This window comes from Peromyscus maniculatus, chromosome 16, assembly GCF_049852395.1.
Source record: "Peromyscus maniculatus bairdii isolate BWxNUB_F1_BW_parent chromosome 16, HU_Pman_BW_mat_3.1, whole genome shotgun sequence".
In the NCBI taxonomy this organism is placed as follows: domain Eukaryota; kingdom Metazoa; phylum Chordata; class Mammalia; order Rodentia; family Cricetidae; genus Peromyscus; species Peromyscus maniculatus.
The window spans coordinates 20,968,466-20,987,453 of NC_134867.1; the positions used below are offsets into that span (position 1 = coordinate 20,968,466).

General features: G+C 37.8%; 1 long non-coding RNA gene and 1 pseudogene across 2 annotated transcripts; both read right to left on the reverse strand.

Moving 5' to 3' along the window:
* Positions 1-1,081: 1,081 nt before the first annotated feature.
* On the reverse strand, positions 1,082-8,119 carry LOC143268858 (uncharacterized). The gene is made up of 2 exons (XR_013044993.1): positions 5,725-8,119; positions 1,082-1,936 (listed from the first exon to the last, which is right to left on the reverse strand). It is a non-coding gene; the product is annotated as an uncharacterized LOC143268858 (long non-coding RNA).
* Positions 8,120-8,158: 39 nt separating this feature from the next.
* LOC143268994 (amine sulfotransferase-like) lies at positions 8,159-18,988 on the reverse strand (annotated as a pseudogene). The gene is made up of 5 exons (XR_013045245.1): positions 18,656-18,988; positions 13,847-13,998; positions 10,561-10,770; positions 9,111-9,237; positions 8,159-8,223 (listed from the first exon to the last, which is right to left on the reverse strand). The product of XR_013045245.1 is annotated as an amine sulfotransferase-like (transcript).

The following is an 18,988-nucleotide window of genomic DNA, read 5'->3' on the forward strand; positions in this document are numbered from 1 at the left end:
CCTGTCTCGAAAAACCAAAAAAAAAAAAAAAAAAAAAAAAAGCTAGAATTGAATACCACTGTCTGTGCAGGTGTGTCAGGTGTTATGCCTAAAATTAGTATCAAAGATGCCAAAATAGCCAAGTTTTTTATGCATTAAAAGAAGTTAGAAAGCTAAGAAAAAATGAAAAATGAAAAAAATGACATCAAAATGTCTTTGGGATTTCTGTAAACATAAAGAATCTGCAGAAAAAACACAAAGTTGGTTTAGTAATCCTTGGTTATACTGATAAGTTTGAACAATTATGTGATAGTTCATTATCCAAATAAATCTTAATTTTCATCCATTTCACAATTTATGAAAGTTTAGTTGTTTATCAACTTGTCCCATGCTATAAAATTGAATACTTTCACTTACATAGTATTTCATACATGTACAAACACAGGTCAACTTCGTAGAAGTTATAATACTTGTGAAGTTGATAAATAAACAAGGTTTCCCTAAGGTTACAAATGACATCATTGAGTTTTCTGAGATATTTGATCTATAGCCAAGGTAACATTGGCAATAAGTGAAAAATAAAAGAATGAAGTATTTATTATGTTGGTACAAGCATCAACAAAATCCACATGGAATTTAAAAAGAAAATTCTTTCACACTACTATAAATACTAACTAACAAGTGTTTTAAGAGTATTAAGCCAAATATAAATGCATTAAGCAAATATAAATTCAAACCAGAGAATATTTCTTAAGCAAGGTCCTGTTGTTGTAATAGCCTTTTGTTTGATTTTTTTTTAAAGGTTTATTTATTATGTATACAGTGTTCTGCCTGCATGTGTCCTTGCAGGCCAGAAGAGGGCACCAGATCAAATTGCAAGTGGTTGTGAGCCACCATGTGGTTGCTGGGAATTGAATTCAGGACCTCTGGAAGAGCAGTCAGTGCTCTTAAGCACTGAACCATCTCTCCAGCCCCTTTTGTTTGATTTTTGAGAAAGAACTTAAAGTTGAATGAATAGGGATGAGGAGAAGATCTGGAAGTACTTGGGGGAGGAGAAGAATATATTTAAAATAAAAGAATTTTTGAAGTAATAAAAATATAATGAAAAAGAAAATAAATGATTTATATTTTAAAAGTCAGTATGTTTGATGATACTAAAATTAAGAATGTGACTAATCAAATTAAATCACAGAGTTATACAAAGTTCCAAAACATGAGAAAAGTCACAAGCATATTGGTATCCAGAAGAGACAGAATTTAAATCAATAGGAAAATTATACTAAAATTATAATAATGACAAACTGGACTGATGATAGAACTCATTCACAGAATCAGAACTGATTATGATAATCAATATCAAACATGCTTGATCTCATTAACTGGTACACATAAGCAAATTAAGGCCAGTGTGCAAAAGCATTCAATAACTGTCACATTGGCAAACATTTAAGTTCAACATGTCAAGTTACTAGAGAGGAAACATAAGAATTGGTCTTTTGCTGGTTTCAGCAATAACTAATTATCCACTTTTTTCAGAAATAATACACCACCTCCATAAGTTGACTACTCTGGTATTTGTGACTCTGAAGTTCTATTCACAGATAAGAATTCTAGGGAAACTGGTGGAAGAATTCCCAGGAGACACAATCAAGAATGTTCAGAGAGATGTAGCATCATAGCAGAAATCCTGAAATAATTTTATTATTCAATATGTAAGGTATTTTATCTGTTTAAAGAGTGATGATATACTTTATCCTTTTTGCCTTGAGACATTTTGGTACTAAGTAATATGGAAAGTGGGAAAAGAAGATGTGAGGTGATAGCATTTTAACAAAGTCTAAATTATAAACATTGTACTCTAAGAATGGTGCTTTGTTGATAATTTGGATGTCTCCAGTCCTGTTCTGGTGGCTCTCAAAATAAATCAAGCTGAGGATCTCTTGAATACAGAGGGTACCTGCAAAAATAGATAACAATCTTGTTTTCAATCCTGAGGTAGTATTAAGTAATAAACATCTATGTTAATACCATCCATCTTCAAGCCACTGGTGCTTTTTTTTATTATTCCATGTATGCCAATGAGCCAATGTAGTATTTGTCTGATTTTTATTTTTATTTGGCAATAATATTAGAAAAGATTAAATCAGGGCTCTGAGTCCCTTTTTAATTGTACAGTTGTTTTGTTCTGATTTCTTGATAATGATTGTTGAAATTACTCCTATTCTTTGTATTCTATGTCCCATGGGAAATCCTTTTGTAGTATTTTAAACTTCTCATTGATGGATATTATTTTTAGATATTAATGGGTACATTCTTATTATACCACACATGTGCACACTGTGCTAAAATCACACCAGGGCGAATAGCATTAACTTCTTACTAACTTTTTTTTCTGTTTGGAGCCTTATGGCTCATTCTTCTTGGTCTGGTATGCATGAGTGTATGCCTGGTGCATGTGTGTGTATGTGCTGTGCATGTGTATATGAGAGAGAGATTTGTGCATATACATGACAATATGTGAGTGCAGGCTGGTGTATGTGGAGTGGTCAGAGTACAATTGCCTTCAATCTTGGTTGAGATATGTTCATTTTCTGAGTATGTAGTCCAGCTGGTTCATGAACATCTGGGGATTCTCCTGTCTCTGTCTACCACCACAGCATTGGAAGGTCAAGATTATAGACACACATTACCACATCTGGCCTACAAGAGTTTAAGTGATTCCATCTCAGGTCCTCAGGCTTGCAAGGCCAAGACACATATTTTGCACATTAAGCCATCACCTCTGCCTTGAAAAGAATTTTATAGCCAAACCACGTACAATCCCGTTGTCTGTAGTGTTCAGCAACAGCCACACATAAACTAACTTTTAAAATGGTATGGTGTTGGTGCATGTACCTTAAACTGTTGTTAAGTAGGGCTCAGTTCCCGTGGAATCTATTTTAAAGTAAATGACATGTGGTGGAAAATTCATCTGAAATTATGAAGCATTTGCGTTTACAAAAACAGTATTTCAGACCCTGTGTCACCTCTGTCCACCATCAGAACAGGTCAATGTGGAGAGAGTGTATGCTCAAGCTGGGACAAACGAAAGGGCTGGTGGGTAGCAGCACATGGCACAGATGCATGACACAGAGCGGCAGAGGCTGGGCAGAAGGAGCTTGGAAGTTCTGCGGGACTCACTTGGAGCTGGGAGCATAGGGAGTAGTCGAGGCTACAGGCCATGGGGCTCAGCCCCACGTTGGGTGCCAGAAAATGTGAGAAAGCCACAGAGTCTGCTTAAAGGATGAAGGAATTTATTAGGGGAGAAAACTCACTACAGCACAGGAGATTTATTGTAGGGTCCTGGAAAGCTGAGTACAGTCCAAAGCTGTTCTGCTGCTGAGATGGTCCACACCATATAGCCCATGAGCAAGGGAGGTATTTGTTCAGAGCTTATGACTTCACTTCTGACTGAAGGGAGTAATTGGTGAAGACTATCCATCAATTAGCATCCCAACAACTGTTAATTTACTCTGGTAAGTATATTTGGATGGTTGGAATCTAAGGGTGTACTCTCTGGGTAAGAATTCTACATTCGTCTGAAGGGCACCTCCTGTCCTGGCACTTCTTGCTCCTTGTTCAATGTGGGTTATTCCTTTTCTCTTCAATCTGGATGTGCTTTATCTTCTCTTCCTTCCTGGATGATAATTCCTTTACTCTCTGGAATGGAATACTTCTTCCTGTCTTCCATTGACATTTCTCTAACCCTCCTATTGGAACCTCATTTTTCCATGGGTACATCATTGCACCTGGAACCCATTGCTCAATTCCCATTTATTACATTGCCACCAACTCTCTTTCTTGTTAACATTATTCTGCTTAGGAACTTTGATGGCCTTGAGAAACATATAATCCCATTTAGGAGTCTCTTCCAATATATTTCTCTTATTTCCACTCCTATTTCTACCTCTCATTTCTGGGGTTCTTTTCTTAGACTCCTTTTCTTTACCCACCCACCTTCCCACTCCCTTCCTCCCTTCTTCCCTTTTCCTTCTTCTCCCTCCCCTATTTCTTTCTTTCTTTCTTTCTTTCTTTCTTTCTTTCTTTCTTTCTTTCTTTCTTTCTTTCTTTCTTTCTTTCTTTCTTTTCATTCTTTCATTCTTTTCTTTCTTTCATTCTTCTTCTTTCTTGGGACTGAGTTAAAGAACTCTTTCACTCAGTAACACTCCCAGACAATCTTTAATGCCCATGTATGTCCCCCTTCAAACCTATACCATATTTATATCTACTATTTATTTATCTGTATTTATTTCTACCATTCCCCAGACTTCCCTAGCACTTCAGTCATCTGAATTTTGGCCCCCCTGCCCTTCATCACAGGTGTGAATTGAACACAGCTCTCTCTATAGCCAACAAACCATGGCTAAAGAAACTGCTACCTGTGATTAAGAATAGAAGATATTATGGTTGGGTTTAACATCAACGTCCAATAAATCAGAATATCTAAGTAGACAGCCTCCCCTAAATAAGTGTCCTGCCTTGGTTGATGTGGAAAGACCCTCCCCAATTGTTGAACTTGCTGATAGTAGTCCAGATAAAGGCTATAGCAGAAGGACGTAGTAACTGTTGTGTGCTCAGCTCTCAGGTGTGAGACTGTTGTTGTTACTATTTAAAAACTGAGTTAATAAATTCACATGCATCTAATTCACTAGGACAGACTTTGGAGACATTTAAGTATGTCCTAGATATTTCCCCAGTCACTAGCTTAAAATTTAGTTCACAGTATCAATTACATTATATGTAAGTGTGAAAGAAAATCTTAAGTGCATTATCCACAAATTTGGTAAAAATAGTAATTACGATTCATTGTATATAAGTATAAAGTCATCAAACAACAAAAATAATCAACTAAAAGTTTAGATCTGTTAAAGTAGGGAATACTTCTTCTTCCCTCTTTTCCAGTTCTTGTCACTTCTGATTTTTATTCAATGCTTGGTTATAATTTTCCACATTAAAAATTCTAATATCCCCCTCCTGATTTCTTGAATCAGTGAAAGTTCAAGATTCATTGTGTGAATGGGAAGATGTTTTTTTTTTGATACAAAAAAATTTAATTTTTATTTCCATTGGTGTTCTGCCCACACTCATGTCTGTATGAGAGTGTTTGATCACATGGACTGGAGTTATAGATAATTGTGAGCTGCCATGTCGGTGCCGGGAATTTACCCAGAGTGTTCTACAGGCTGAGCCATTTCTCCAGAGTTCTTGATCCAAATTTTCATCATGGAAGATGAAGAAAAATTGTCCACTACAGAGAACTCTTTGCAGTGATTTTCCTACATCACAAAGCACCATGTTTTATGCTTTTAGTGCACAGTACCAATGCTAACTAGAACCAAACTAATTTAATTTTGAAATTTGAAATCATTCATTAAACTTATTGCAATTTATCCAGGCATAGTTTATTCATTTTGTTCCTTAATAAAATTTGGCATTTAATGATTAAGATACAGAAACATCGCCGGGCGGTGGTGGCGCACGCCTTTAATCCCAGCACTCGGGAGGCAGAGCCAGGCGGATCTCTGTGAGTTCGAGGCCAGCCTGGGCTACCAAGTGAGTTTCAGGAAAAGGCGCAAAGCTACACAGAGAAACCCTGTCTCGAAAAAACAAAAAAAAAAAAAAAAAAAAAAGATACAGAAACATATTAATATTGATATAAAAGTAGGCCTTCTGCTTAATTAACTTTTATGTTTCTTTTATACTAACATTAGAATTCTATTCTTCATTTACATCCCAGACAAACTTCAAGGGAAAATTTTTCATGTTCCTCTTGAATATCATGTCAAATCTTTCATTCTGCTGCACAGTTAAATGATGTTTCCAGTCTCCAATGGTACCTAGTGGGATAAGCACAGGGATAGGCACATAGGTGAGTAAATGAAACTATCAAAGCAAAGGTCACTCTAAGCAACTTCAGTATCTTCTCCAACCCATGCAAAGTCATTGTGAGTTCTCTGTGGAGTTTAGTACCTCACCTTTCTTTATGGAAGACTGAGCAGTGAAAGAAACCTATGCAATAACACAACAAATACATTAGATCACTGTCCCTTGCATTATCTAACCAGTCATAACCAATCTTTAGCAGAAAACAAAAATCCTAACAAATATAAATACATTAAAAATATTGATACAATGCAGCATATCTCTCAAGGTTGTAGCTGCATATGCTCATGTTTCAGTCTTCCATTTTATCTCACTGGTCTATATGTCTATTTTATGTCAGTACCATAGTGATTTTATTATTATAGCTTTATAACATATTTTAAAATCTAAAATGGAAATCCCTACAACATTATTCTTTTTGGTCATGCTTGCTTTGGCTATCCAAGGTATTTTATAATTTCATATGAATTTTGGGTTGGCCTTTTTTATATTTCTGGGAAGAATGTTGTGGATATTTTGATTGGAGTTGCACTGTATCCATAAATTCCTTTTGGTAAGATAGTCAATTTCTCTATCTATCTTAAATCTCCCAATTCATGAACATGGGAGGTCTTTCCAGTTTCTAATGTCTTCCTAAAAACTATTCACAGATTTCAACTTTTCATTGCAGAGGTGAAACCTAACCTTCTTGGTGGGGTTTATTCCAGGATATTTTATTGCCGTTGACGCTCTTGTAAGTGGGATTGTGTCCATCATGTCTTTCTTAACATGTATGTTGTTGATGTGTAGAAAGGCTACATATTTTTTGTAAATTGGTTCCATATATTCAGAACTCTGCTGAAATTGTTGGTGGTTTCTACAGGTTTTTGTTGGAATTTTAGGGTTCTTTTATGTATAATATCATATCATATTCAAATAGGGATAATTTGGCTTCTTCTTTTCCTGTTTGTATCTCTTGAATTTCCTTCTCTTGCCTTGTGCTACTGCTTCAGTCGCTTTGTTAAAAAGAGAAGTGGACACAGTGGACAGTCCTGTCTCATTCCTGGTTTTCATGAGACAGCTTTAAGGTTGTCTCAGTTCAGGATAATGTTGGCTGTACATTTGTCATAGATAGGCTTTATTATGTGAAGGTGTGTTCCCTCCACTAGATAGGCTTTATTATGTGAAGGTGTGTTCCCTCCACTCCGAGTCTCTCTAGAACTGATATCATCAAAGTATGTTAGATTTTGTCAAAGTCTTTTTCTGCATCTTTTGTGATAATCATGTGATTATTGTCTCTAAGTACATTTATATGGTTCATTACATTTATGGACTTACATATGTTGAGTCAGCTCCACATTGCTGGGATAAAGCTAACTACTTAAGGCTTGTAAGGTCATGGATTTTATTTTATTTTTTACTTTTTTTTTTTGAGACAGGGCTTCTTTATGTAATGCTGGCTGTCCTGGAACTTGCTTTGTAGAGCAGGCTGGCTTTAATCTTAGAGATTGGCCTCCATGTGCCTCCAAAGTGCTGGGATTAAAGGCATGTGACGCCATGCCCCAGAAAGGTCATGGTTTTTAGAAAAAAAACCTACTACCACCAGTTTAAAAGACAAGAACAATTCCTAGCTTCATTCTAAAACATTTCCCTATACCACAGATGAGTGTAGCTTATCATCAAAGAAATTTCTCTTTAAAACAAACAGAAACCATTACAGAAAAACATAACAGTTCATAATGCAGCTACCGATGGCTTCTGCAGAGTTCAGCACCAAGGAACACACCTAAAACAGGAATCCTGAACCTAAGACTCAGGGAACATTGTGGAAGAGGGGGCAGAAAGATCTTAAGAGTGATACTGTGCCTCCTAGAAGTGACAGAGATGCTCTACCCCATGGTATTTCAAGAACATAGCTGCCTAAGCAGGGCCTGAACAATGATAACGTCAATGGGCACGCTAACAAGGAAGGAGGAACTTTCAAGGGTCCAACCCCTAGACACTGAAGAGGCAACTAGTGAGGGCTGAGAGAAGGAGAACTGACCATTCAAGGATGAGCCCACTAACTGGTTAACCAATACAAAGTGGTTAGCCCTGAAACCATACACCACACGACTCTCGCTAGAAGAGGTCAGCAGGTTGTGTTTATGTACTTAGGCACTGACATACATAACACTAAGAATCAAAACAAGGCTGTCAGTTTAAGAGGGAGAGAGGAGAGCACATGGGAGAGGCGGGAGGGAAGGGGCATGCCAAGGGTTAGAAGGGCAGGGAAGGAGGCATTGAAGTCATGTCTGTGTTCATACCAGCCTCTGATGTGGTCAAACCAACAGCTTCCTACCACTGAAGGGAAGATAAGTGAGTAACAAAGTCAAGACACTATACTTATTGAACAGCAAACTTTATTTGTTCTTTTCTGATTTAGACTGCTCAGAAATCAAAATGAAGCCCCTCCAACTGGATGTCTACCTGACTATTTTAAAAGAGTTATTTTTGTGTAACAATTACACAAGCCTCATACCAACCTACCAACCTACCTATTTAGGGATGTAGCAAGACAGACTTTGAGAAAGTCTTGGGTCAGGGGCTGGAGGGACTGCTCAGTGGTAAAAGCACTGCTGCTCTTGCTGAGGACCCAGACGTGATTCTCTGCACCCACATGGGGGATCAGAAAACATATGTAAGGTCAAGTGTCTGAATTCAAAGTTATCCTTAAGTGATGTTCATATTTCTCCTCTCTCTGAAGTCATGTGTCTTCATTTCTCATATCCTCTCTCTGAATAAGAGTGTTTCCTTGCTACAATGAAGCAGAACCTGACTATAATTTTAGCAATGTGTGAGGTCCTGATTCCACACCCCACAGCCTCTTTCACTAGTCAATTTTCCTCAGTAGTAGCATGTATAATTCCAGTTTCCCAACAAGTGTGTGCCACTGAGAGCACACACTCACCCTCACCTTCTGCTGCGGGACTCTTTTTATGTCATTAGCTAGAAAGAATTCATAAAATGTTTGCAAGTCTCTGGTTGTCTAGCCAAAGTACTTCCTAAATAATACAACGCTGCAAGCTGGTACCCCTCAAATGGTGTGAACAACAGCAGGGTAATTATTGTGTATCAGATTATGTTGGTCCACTGCCCCCTCCATCTCTTAGATATATGTTCCCTACTTTGAGATGACTTAAATATCATCTGTACTTTATAAACTAGTGAGAGAGAATAAACAAAGTTACCTTTTCCATCTAGAAATTTTTCCAGATACTGGTCTATGGTATCTGTAGATTCTAAGGAAACCACCCAATTTGAAAAATGAAAAAACGAGATCAAAACATCTTAGGGATTTCTGTAAATGTAAATAATCTGCAGAAAAAAAAAACACCGAGTTGCTTTAGTAATTCTTGGTTATTCTAACAAGTTCTGAACAATTATATAATAGTTCTTATCTAAATAAATCTTTATTTTCATCTAGGTAATATTTATGAAAATGCAGTTGATTATCAACTTTTTGTTTCATGTTATAAAAATTGAATACTTCCATTTACATAGTATTTCACATGTGTACAAGAACACAGGTCATATCCTAGAAATATATTATTTGTAAAGTTGATAAATATGGTAAACATGTTTTCCATATAGTTTAATGCTATAGCAACTGATAGTCATTGAGTTTTTGAGCTATTTTATATATAGCACTGGAAATAAGTGAAAATGTAAGAATGAACTATTATGTTGGTACAAGCATTAACAGCACGTACATGTAATTTAAAAAGACATGTTCTCTGCTATTATAAATAATTAGCAAGTTTATTAAGAGTATCAGGAAAACAAATGCATTTCTAGTCTTTAAACAAGGAAATATTTCTTAAATAAGGTATTGTTGTTATATTAGGCTTTTGTTTGTGTTTTGAGAAAGAACTTAAATTTGGGTGGATAGGGATGCGGAGAGGATCTGAAAGGACCTGGCTGAGGGGAAGAATATGTTCAAAATATATTTAAATTTAAAATTGCTTTAAATGATAAAAACACAATAAAAAGAAAATAAGTAAATAATGAATTTATATTTTAAAAAGTCAATATGTTTGATTATACTTAAATTAAGAATGGTACTAATCAATTTGAACCACAAAGTTACACAAAGTTCTAAAACAGGAGAAAGGCCACAAGTATAAGTCTATTAGTATGCAGAAGTGATGGAATTCATATCAGTAGGAAAATTACACTAAAGTTATAATAATGAAAAGCTGGACCAGTGGTAGAACCTTTCCACCGAATTATAATAGGTCCTGGTCAATAAATATCAGCATGTGTCATCTCATTATTGAGTCCAGATGGAAAACTTAAGACCACTGTGAGTGGGCGTTCAATAACTGCCACACTGGCAAACATTTAAGCCCAACGTGTCAAGTTACTAGAGGAAAAAACGAGAAGTGATCCTTTGCTGGCTCCAGCAACAACTTCTGAAATACTACACCACCTCCATACGCTGACTACTCTGGTATTTGTGAGTCTGCTGTTCTATTCACATATGAAGGTTCTACAGAGGCTGGTGGAAGGATGTCCAGGAGACACACTCAAGAATGTTCAGAGAGAGGTATCATCATAGCATAAATACTGAAATTATTTTGTTATCCAACACTTAAGATATTTTATCTGTTCAAAAAGTGACTAAGCTCCATGACATACTTTAGCCTTTTTCTCCTTGAGACCTTTTGGTACTAAGTAATATGCGAGGTGGGAAGAAAAGATGCGTGGTGACGGCATTTTGACATAGTCTAAATTGTGAATATTGTACTCAAAGAACGGTGCTCTGTCCACTGTTGGCACGTTTTTCAGTCCTGTTTCGGTGGCCCTCAAAATAAATCAAGCTGAGGATCTGCTGAGTCCAGATGGTACCTGTGAAAATAGATAACAATCCTGTTTTCAGTCTTGAGGTAGGTTTAAGTAATAACTATCTGTGGTAATACCATCCATCTTAAAGTGATTGATGCTTTTTTAATATTCCATGTATGCTAACACACAAAGGTAGTTTTTATTTGATTTTCATCTATACTTAACAATAACATTAGAAAAGATAAAATCAAGGGTTCTGAGTTCCCTTTTTAATTGTATAGTTATTTTGTTCTGATTTCTTGATAGTGATTATTCAAATTATTCCTATAGCTTCTCTGTATTCTATATTCCATGAGAAGCCTCTTTGTAGTATTTCAAACTTCTAATTGGCAACTATTATTTGTAGATTAATGGGTACGTTCTTATAATACCACACATGTACACACTGTGCTAAAATTACTTCTTGGTACTGTTTGGAGCCTTATGAGTTATTTCTTCTCGATCTTCATAAATATAATTATCTAGGATATTGGATGCCCTCTCACTGTGTGTTACAGGCAGTCCTATTCCTCTATGAGACTGTCTTAGAAGTTTGCTGTCACAATTTTAGAAAACTTAACAAAATTGACATGCATTCAGTTCCTTCCTTTTTGTGCTTCTTAAGCCCAATCCTAGGTGTTCAAGTTCCCGTGAATAAATACACTGTAGGGAAGGAATAGGTTCAGGTTTCCGGTTTACTTACTGATTCTTGGGTTAGTAACCAAGTAAGAACAACAATGAAATTCTTTGGGAAATACTTACAAACGCCCAACCCTATTTCCACTTCAAATGAGTGTGGGTGTGATCAAATGTAATGGTACTAGTGTTTGACCTTATTTATTAATGATGACTCAAAATGATTTGCCCATGTAAATTTTGACATGAGCATTCACTCTCATTATTCTGAGGATGAGATTATGGTGAATTCCATCAAACTGTCCCTGCAATTTTGAAATGACCGTTCTGGAGAAGATATCGCAGACTCCAGAGGTGTAACAACTAAAGTGTCTGATCTCTTGCATGGCTCATAACCATCCATAACCATTGTTCTAGCCTTCATCCAAGACCTCCAGGAGCAGTTAGTCATTCTCTAGGGAATACCAGGTTATTTAAGGCACAAAACCAAAGGTGTGATAGGATGAAGATGCTTGGTTCACACTTTGCTCTCATTGCCATGATGAGGCCAGGTTGGCAATTGGCAGTATGGACCACAGCCAGGATACAGATCATGTTGCAGTGTGTAAATGTACATCTACACAAATTGGTCCCAGGCCCATAAAAGGAAGAATCTCCTAAAATATTTCTGTAAACCTTGGTGTGGTTATACACTGGAAAAATAAAATTAATCTCCAAATAACTATTTTGTCTCACAAAAAATACCTAAGAGGAGCTTCCAGAGCACAGGAATAGGTGAAGATTGGTGGGAAATGACCCTTTAAAGGAAAGCCATGCTTGCTGTTGGCTGTACTGCTAACTGTAAAACAAAACAAAACACAAAAACCTCTATTTCTGACCAGTCTCTTACTACACAGGTATTTATAAAAATTATACACAGCAGTTTAACTTGCTAGTGTATACCAAGATGAAGTGTTTTTCAGAACTTGACAATTAAGGTCTAGAGTCCAGGATCTACAGTAAAATGAGATGGTTATTCTCATAGTCTTGAAGTTCTGTGACACACGTAACCATTCCAGAAGTAGAAAGTAAGGCAGCACTTGAAGTGAACAATGAAATTGATTTTGAAATTTTATTTTTGTCTTTGCATGCTTGTACATGTGCCTGTGTGTGTTTGTGGTGCATGTCTGGTGATTTGTGTATATGATGCACATGTGGTGGGCAAGTGTGTGTGAGAGAAAGATTGATGAATGCACAAGTTCATATGTGGGTGCAGGCTGGTGCATGTGTGGTGGTCAGAGTACAATTGCCTTCAATCTTGGTTGAGGTATGTTCATTTTCTGAGTGTGCAGTCCAGCTGGTTCATGAACATCTGGGGATTCTCCTGTCTCTGTCTACCACCTCACCACCGAAAGGTCAAAATTGTAGACACATGTTACCACATCTGGCCTACAAGAGTTTACGTGATCTCATCTCAGGTCCTCAGGCTTACAAGGTCAAGACATGCACTTTGCACAATGAGCCATCACCTCTGCCTTGAAAAGACTTTTATGAACAAACCACGTACAATCCCATTGTCTGTAGTGTTTGGCAACAACCACACATGAGCTAATTTTTAAAAGGGCATGTGAAATTTTTAGGAGGATGGATTTTGTTTGTTTGTTTGTTTGTTTTGCAAGACAGGGTTTCTCTGTGTAATTTTGGTGCCTGTCTTGGGCCTCACTCTGTAGACCAGGCTGGCCTCGAACTCACAGAGATCCACCTGGCTCTGCCACCTGAGTGCTGGGATTAAAGGCGTGTGCCACCGCCACCCAGCTTTTTTTTTTTTTAAGATGTATTTCTTAAATTGTATCAACCACAGTAAAACCAAGACCTCCAAGTATTGACCTTGGAAACTCAGAGTTACCACTGAAATAGGATTTTCCTGTCCCCAGCAGGACACTACTGCTCCAGCACTGCTCTGTACTGATGGACTTCACACCTCAAGAAAGTGTGTGTGTGTGTGTGTGTGTGTGTGTGTGTGTGTGTGTGTGTGCACTTCTGAGTGCAAAAGCTTCTTAAATTGTATTAACTAGACCTCAGTTCCTGTAGGATACTTTTAAAGGAGGTGATATATGATGGAAAATTCATCCTAAACGATGAAGCACTTGCATATTTGCACCCAGGAGAAATTTTTTTCATACTATGTCATCCCCGTCCAACAGACCAAACAGGTCAGTGCTCCCCGGGTGTCTGCTCCTGGCTCTATGTGGCACATCTCATTATCTTAACATTCCTACTTTCCACCAGAGTGCACACTGTGTTCTCTCTCCAATGGTGGCCTTCTCTCCCACAGATTGGGGTCTCATTTAGATTTTGTCTGCTCATAAATTGTTATGTAAGTGCAGGTTTGATGCTGCAGATGAGTTGACAGGAGCTGTGTTTGCCCACATAATCCTAAAGCAAAGACAAGACATTAAAGCACATGCCCACTCCTGGCACTTACCAGATTTTGGATACGTGATTAGGAAGACATCATCATCTCTAATTTCAAAATCTTCCATCGTTTCTAACTGCTCAATGTTCACAAAACATTTCTCAAAATTATATCCCTTAAATTTAAATAAGTATTCACTTGTACTGTCCATGGTTATTCACCTAGAAGTAAATACATTGAATACATTTTGTGTGTCAAGTATTATACAGTACTGAGTAATAATTACTGGGAGGTCAGTATGTGCCACGCACCATTTAAATATCTTATGTATATAAATATTTACTGTGAAAAACAAATTTCATAGATTATGTTATCTGAATTTCATAATACTTTAATGATGCTTTATTTTTCAAATCACCTCATGAAATACGAGGAATAGAAGAGTAAAATGTTAAATACATTTTCCTGTAATTCCATGTGAGAAGGATTATCACAATCCTAAATATACAGATGGAAAAATGGGGCTACAGAGATGTTAACCACATTATTCAAGGATGCCCAGCTAGCCACCCTCAAAGGATTTCATAACCAAAAACTGGGCACAGTCCACACAGATAATCTAGAATATTTTGTGGGGTTTATTTTTAACCTGCATGTTTTAATTCTTACAAAAGTAAGAAACGCTCCAGGGTGATCTTTTGTATTTGATGTAGGGTTTGGATAATCTGCTCCCTCAAAATGAGGCTTCTGCAACTTATTTACTTAGTGGCTCTAGAAATGGGCAACATTTGTGTTTCTGCAAGTAACTTATAATTACAGTAACCTATAGTTACAGTTATAGTAACTTATAGTTGCAAGGTCTCCTATGAAACTTTTCATGATTTTAATTTCCAAAGAATCTAATATCAGAACTGCAATTTAAGTCTAAATAATAAATGGAGTAAAAAATATAAATCAAATAATCTCAAGATAAAACCTGATCTTGTCAATGTCTGATCAAGCCATATATCTCCACTGAATCTGCCAGAGTACTCGCTGAAGGATAAGGTGGTCAGAGAATGCTCACTGTTCTGGTAGTACCTTAGCACTAGTATGCTTCCCCATGCCAGTGGTTTATTTTAAAAAATTCTGTCCCCAAGAAATTCAATTTGATAAAATCTAAAAAATAAAGCACCGACTAAATTGCATGTCAATAATCAACACTTAATTTGGTGTGTGGATGATTTGGGTGAAGCAAGCACTCGCTATATAGTCTAGGCTGGCCCAGAACTCAGTATGTAGACCAGGCTAGCCTCAATGTGCATGGATGATATTGGCTGTATTGGGATTACCTTCATGTGGCGGACACCTGACAAATTTCTTTACAGACATCTATCAGGCAGATAATCACTTAACTCGACCATGACTTATAATGCCTGATTGGGAAGCTCTTGCCTTGCAGGTTCCCCAACTGACAGCTCAAGTCCAAGCATCCGGACTATAGAGTGTTGGAAATAAAAAGGTTGTTCTAAAGGAACACACGCAATTTCAGTGGAGGTAGATGGCAATAGTATTGAAAAAGAAAACTTAGATTTATCCTCTGGAGTGTGCTGAAGAAAATGCACATCACATCACACTGACCAATGGAGAGTCCATTCATAGAGACTGTTGCTGAAGTACAGAGGAAACAGAGGTGAGCCGATGTCACATCTCACCTAACACCCACAACACCTTCCACACACCATTTAAAGAGCTGTTATGTATTCCATCCTGACCATCCTGGATAGGATGTCAGAATGCCGCTGTGAGCACACAGGATGAAATTTTCACTTGTTCTTTATTGTGTTCAGTGGCCCGCCTGGGCTGTCTTTTATGAGAAAGAGAAGGAGAGGGGAGGCAGAGAGAGAGGAAGAAGAGGGACAATGGGAGAGAGACAGAAAATTTCATTCTCTAAAACAAGGAGAGGAAAGAAGGTATGAAGAAGGTTCACTATGGAAATAGACATCGGAAGTTTTTAGTGACAATAGGAAAAATGATTATTCAATGAAAAAGCTGTATTTTTGTATTTAACCTCAAGAAAAAGAGGAAAACAAAATTAATAAGAAAAAAACTATTGAGACAAGGTCTCTTCATGTAGTCCTGGCAGGCCTGGAACTCACTGCATAGGCCTCCAACTCACAGAGATCCACCTTCTTCTGCATCCAGAGTGCTGGGATTGAAGTCATGCACCACCATACCCAGACCATAAAAAGATAATTGTACATATATTATACAGAAGAGAGGGAAAGCCTTGGTAGTCTCTAAATCTATTCCTTTCTACTCACAGTTTGCAGATCAATAGAAGGAGCAAAACCAGTTCTGATGGAATGTTAAGAAAAGCAGGAACTGATGGTTGCTGGGGTATAAATAGTCCCTGCCACATTTTTCTTGGCCAATTACAAGTGTTCTTGGAAAAGTAAAGTGAACTCAACCAGGACACATTGGGTAAGATTGTGCTGGTAACTAGGAAAATCTTATCAGATGTTCTTAGGAGAGTGAAATGTTACACATTAGGAGATTATAGTTAAATATTATAGAGGATTATTGTGCAAACAGCAAGTTATATTTGATACCTACAACTACAACCTGCTTGGATAAATTCTGGAACATGGTGGTGACCAAATCCTTTTAAGAATATCTGAGTGGGTAGTTTCAATTTTTCAGGGCTTTATTACCCTTTCCTTTATCCCAATTGGTCCTGGTTATGGATTTTTCTGTTTGTTTTCATTTTTGTTGGTTTTTTTGTTTTGTTTTGTTTTGTTTTGTCCACTTGGCACATGATAGGCCATCTGTGAAAAGGGAACCTTGGTTGAGGCCTCATCAAAACTGCCTCTAGAGGAGTCTGTGTGGCATTTTCTTAGTTAATGATTGGTGTAAGGAGCTGAGCCCACTGTGGGAAGCACCACCCTTGGATAGATTGTGCTGGGTTGTACAAAAGAGCACACTAAGCAAGCCATGTAGAGTAAGCCAGTAAGCAGCAATCTTCCATAGACTCTGCCTCAGGTCCTGCCCCCAGGTTCCTGCCTAGAGTTCCTATTCCAACTTTTGTTCATGGTGGGGTATAAGTGGTAAAATAAAATAAACTCTTTCCTGCCCAAGTTGCTTTGGGTCATGATTTTATCACAGCAACAGAGAGAAAACTAAGTTACCATCTGTGCTGGCTAGTTTTATGTCAACTTGACACAAGCTAGAATTATCTGAAAGGAGGGAACCTCAATTGAGAAAATGCCTCCAAAACATCAGGCTAGAAAGCATGTTCTTAATTAGTGGTTTATGGGGTGGCCATTGTGAGTCATGCCATCTCTGGACTGGTGGTCCTGTGTTATATAAGAAAGCAGGCTATGTAAGCCATGGAGAGCAAGCTAGCGAGCAGCACCTCTCCATGGTCTCTGCACCAAATCCTGCCTCCCGGTTCCTGCTCTGTTTGAGTTCCTGTCCTGACTTCCATCCATGATGAACAGTGATGTGGATGTACAAGCCAAATAAACCCTGTCCTTCCCAAGTTCCTTTGGTCATGGTCAACAGCAACAGTAGCCCTGAGACGCCATCCTTCTGTTAACTGCACCTAATCTGTTTCCACCATTGCATAAAACAGATCCTACCAGTGAAGGTTCCAGTAGTTTTATAAAATCATTGTATATATTAATTTATTTTCCAGTACCTTCTTAATGATATCCTTCCAACCCTGTTCCTCTTCTTTGATGTAGATATTATCTGCCCTTGGCTTTCTACTTAATCTACAGTACTGGGCTTTTGTTCAAGATCTGTTCTCCCATCTCTCAGCCTTTTGTTTCCCAATGCACTGCTGTTAGGTAATGATTCTCAGGTTCCCATAAACACAGAATTTGACTGAGGGAGAGATTCTTATTCTGTTCATTGAACAAATATTTCCTGGCAAGAGAATAGAACACAATCTAAGGGTAATTTAAGCTTCTGACATTGAGCTTGTCCCATTTTACATAACACTTTAAACTAAGGAAATATTTGTAAAATAATCCAGGTTATTAGGCAAGCATACTATAAAATATGGATATCAATAGTAGAAAACTACTTAGCAAAATAAACAGCTCAGCCAAGACTTTCTGGTCATGCTAATATGAATGTCATTGAACTGGATGCTTTCAGGGTCATAGATGTATGGAGCTTATGAACATGGAGAGGATGGGAGAGAGGGAGGCCGTACACTTGGAACAGAATGCAAATAATCTATGATACTGTAATTGGTAGAAGGTACAACAAAATCCTCCTTTCACTCATGGGATTTTTACTAAAGTTTGAAAATATAAAGAGATGAATAGACAACCCAGTTCATGAGAAAATATTTGTAACAAATACAAAAAAAAGAAATACGGATATTCATTTTTTATGAAGAATTTCTTCAAATGAGTAAAAAAAAAAACCAACTCCATAAGAAGGAGCAAAAACTGTGACTAGATAAATAGACATAATAAATCTCAGTGAGTATTCAGATTTATGGTGATCTTTCTCTTTAATATTCATTGGAATACAAATTAAAAATGCATCATAGACTGATTCTATAACTTGATTATTGTGAATAGCACATCAAGCACATGGATATGTGTTCAGATCTGTTCACCACAGGACAGTAAATGTACTTGTGAGAGCTCTTTGTCTTGGTCTGTGTTCTGTTACTATGTTACCGTTTTATCCCATGTGTTTAAGGGGAATGGGTCCCCCTGACTGAACTGAGATAAGCTGGTGGCTCCTGCCAGGTGTGGCTTGGGTATCGCAAGAGAAGCCATCTGTTAGACGGGATACCACAAATGAGGCCATCGTCTCAGTGCTGAAATACTGGTATTTGGTTGTCTGTTTAAGGGTTGGTTGTGTCTGTCTACTCACCTCCCTCATTTTCCTGGAAGAGAAGGAGAGCAAGGGCTGCCTCCCTCTGTCTTGCTACCGGGCCAGCAGCACAGGTGGAGCTGGTCTTGGCCAGCAGGAGAAGCCTGGGGCCAGCCAGCCGCTTTCAGAGGGTGAGGGCACATGTTCTCGGTGCAGGCAGACAGGGACAGGAGCTACGGGCGAAGTGGCAGGGAATTTACTGTCTACAACTGACAAGCTGTGTGAAAGCTGAACAGAGAATCTGGGGTTAATTGTTAATTATTATAGTCAGGGGAGTTAACAAAATTCTTTTTCAGGAACACTGGCGGCCAAGGACACACTCTGTGCCCACTG